Genomic DNA, 2918 nt, shown 5'->3' on the forward strand with positions numbered 1-2918 from the left:
AAAAAAAAACAAAAAAACAAACAAACAAAAAAAAAAGACTTCTCTAGTTGGGAACATAAACAGTGCCCTGGTGGCTTGAGAAGGCCTGCCTTCTGGGTCTCCAATGTTGGGAGAGGCAGAAAACTGCCCTAGATGGCTGAGTTAGACTCCCAGAAGGAACCCAAGACTCGACAGGCTTCCATTTTGGCTACCCTTGGTAAATCATCACACTCCAAATTCAGTGAGAAACATTGTTTCAAAAGTAAGGTGGTTGCACAGTGCGGTGGTATAGGCTTTTAATCTCATCACCTGGGAGGCCAACCCAGCAGGGATCTTGAATTGGAGGCTGACCTGGGCTGCTTAATGACTCTTAAGAGAGTCAAGACTAAGTAGAGACCCCGCCTCTAAATAAGTAAATAAACAAATACATGAATAAATAAGTGGAACTCCATAAAGGAAGACGCCCAGAGTCAACTTCCATATTTAGCACAGGCATATACACGTGTGCACTCACCTGAACACACACACAAGCAAGACAAGAACATAGAGCATATAGCACATGTGCACAAAATAAAAATCAGAATGCTGGGAGATATAAATAACAGGTCTTTACAAACCTATAGCCCCTGTTCCCTCTCCCTCCTTCTCGCTCTTCTTCCACCCCACCCCACACACCCCCCCTGTCCCTTTTTTCTTCTCCTCTTCTTCCCTACCCTTTCTCCTACTCAGGGTCTAGCTGTGTAACCCTGGCTGGTTTGGAATGCTGTGTAGACCTAGCAGCAAGCCTCTGATTTGAAGTGATTCTCTTGCTTCTGTTTCTAAGATTGGGATCACAGGTGTGTGCCAACATGTCTAACATGTCTAACTCGTTGTTGGTGGGGTTGTTTTTTTTTGTTGTTGTTGTTGTTGTTTTTGTTTTTGTCAAAGTCAACAAGCCCAGGCTGGCCTGAAACTTGCTGTGTATCCAAAGGTAAGCTTTTACCTTCAGAGAGCTGAGGTTGCAGATATATCCAGCCACCATACTCAGCAGCATTTTCTTTATCTTGTTATTTATTCCTTTCTTTTTATTTTTGGAGACATGCTCTCACTAGGTAGTTCTGGCTGGCTTGCCATGTAGACCAGGCTGGCCTTGAATTTATTGCCACCTCCAGAGGGCTATAATTTCAGATGTAAACCACCACACCCACTTCAACATTCTTTTTTTTTTTTTTTTTTTTTTTTTTTGTTCTTTGTCAATTTGATATTAAAGTAATATGACTGGGTGTGGTGGCTCACACCCAGTGATCCTAGAATTTGGGAGGTGGAGGCAGGAGCTCCAGGTCATTCAGTGCTACAGAATGAGTTCAAGGTCAACCTCCGGTGCCTGAGATTGTGGGGTGTTGAGGAGTAGACTGAGAGAAAGAGAGGAGATTGTCTGGAGTCTGTAGCTACTGCTATGTTTTTTTTTCTGCTATTAAAGGAGGGAGAATTGATGTGGGTCTGCTGTCTCCATGGTAATGGCAGTTTTCCATTGGCCCAATCCCCACCTTAGCCCTGACTTGTAAGGAACCGGGCTTGAGATACAAGGACTCTAAATCCCAGCATGCCTTGTACGTTGGGACTTTCCCATTAGCCCTGTAGCGTGGGTCACAGAGGCGGGCAGGTGTGGAGATGGGCAGGTGAGACTGAGTCACGCGGGGATACTGGGCGGGGCTTCCTGGATCAGCTCCATAGTTCAAGTGCTGGTTCCAGTAACGGGCAGCTGAGCTGGCTTAATTGCTGCAGCCGCCTCAGCCTAGTTCTGCACGTAGCAGCAGCACCTGTAGCAGGGCTGTAGGGTGAGAAGCAGATGGCATTCCCCAGGAGCAGCCGCCCTGAGGATATCACGAGAGTTCCCTCCCTCTCCTTCCCGTGGTACCTAGGGTCCTTGAGTAGTCTCGTTTAAACCTACCCCATGATAGATGTGTTTGCTTATTAGGAGACCACTTCCTAAACTGCCTATCTTTTATCAAACGGTGGAATTGAGACCACCAAGCACCATTGAGCTGTAGGGGTTGCTTAGCTCCTATCAAAACTGTCAGTTGGGGAGGCTGTGGGAAAGTCTGGAGACATGGTTCAAGCCCTAGCTCCTAACTCTCTGGTGGGCTGAGACAAGCATCCTTATACTGCAGACTCATTGCAGGTGATAGGGAGATGACTTGAGACTCTATTCTGTGGGCTCCTCCACCCAAGGCTCTCTATCTTACTGGGCTACTTCTCTAAAGAGGTTAAAGCTTAAAGACGAGTGGGGAGGATAGATGACGAACTATTGTCTAGTCAGATGTGATTCTACTACATCTCCTCCCTCAGAAAGGCGAGACAAGACTGCAAGACAGTGGTGGTGTCTTTAGACGCTATAATTGATACAGTTCCTCTAGTGTGATGAAAGCCCCTAATATGCTATGTACTACATTGACTCAAAAATGAACTTGAGTCTACAAAGTGAGTTCCAGGACAGCCAGGGCTATACAGAGAAACCCTGTCTCGAAAAATAAAAAACAAAACAAAAAAAACGAACTTGAGTGGGTGTGAGTACCCACCTTTAGCCCCAGCACTCCAGAGGCAGAAGCAGTGGATCTCTGTGAGTTCAAGTCCAGCTTGCTCTACACAATGAGTTCCAGGACAGCCAGGGCTTTGAAGATAGAGCTTGTCTCAAAACAAAGCACAAAAATGATCCCTCAGGAGAGAACAATGGAATACTTCCCAGAGAGTGTAAAGGGATCTCTTGGTTCCCATGTCAAGCACTCAGACTAGAAAGAGCAGCATGCCTTTCTGTACTCCTGGACCTAACCACCTCTGGCCCTCAGCACCATCACCCATGTGTCCAGTGACATCCTTAACCAGCTCATCATGTCCTCAGGGAGGGAGGTGATAACTTGGGAAACAGTCTGATTCTGTGTGTGTGTGTGTGTGTGTGTGTG

General features: G+C 46.5%; 1 long non-coding RNA gene across 1 annotated transcript in view; it reads left to right on the forward strand.

Annotated features, from left to right (window-relative positions):
• Positions 1-1577: 1577 nt before the first annotated feature.
• The window catches only part of LOC110321201, a 19961-nt gene continuing 18620 nt past the window's right edge, over positions 1578-2918 (forward strand). The window contains exon 1 of the long non-coding RNA XR_002380511.1: positions 1578-1637. This is a non-coding gene — a long non-coding RNA (uncharacterized LOC110321201). The remainder of the gene's footprint in view (positions 1638-2918) is intronic.

The sequence above is a fragment of the Mus pahari genome, chromosome 5 (assembly GCF_900095145.1).
Source record: "Mus pahari chromosome 5, PAHARI_EIJ_v1.1, whole genome shotgun sequence".
Lineage (NCBI taxonomy): Eukaryota > Metazoa > Chordata > Mammalia > Rodentia > Muridae > Mus > Mus pahari.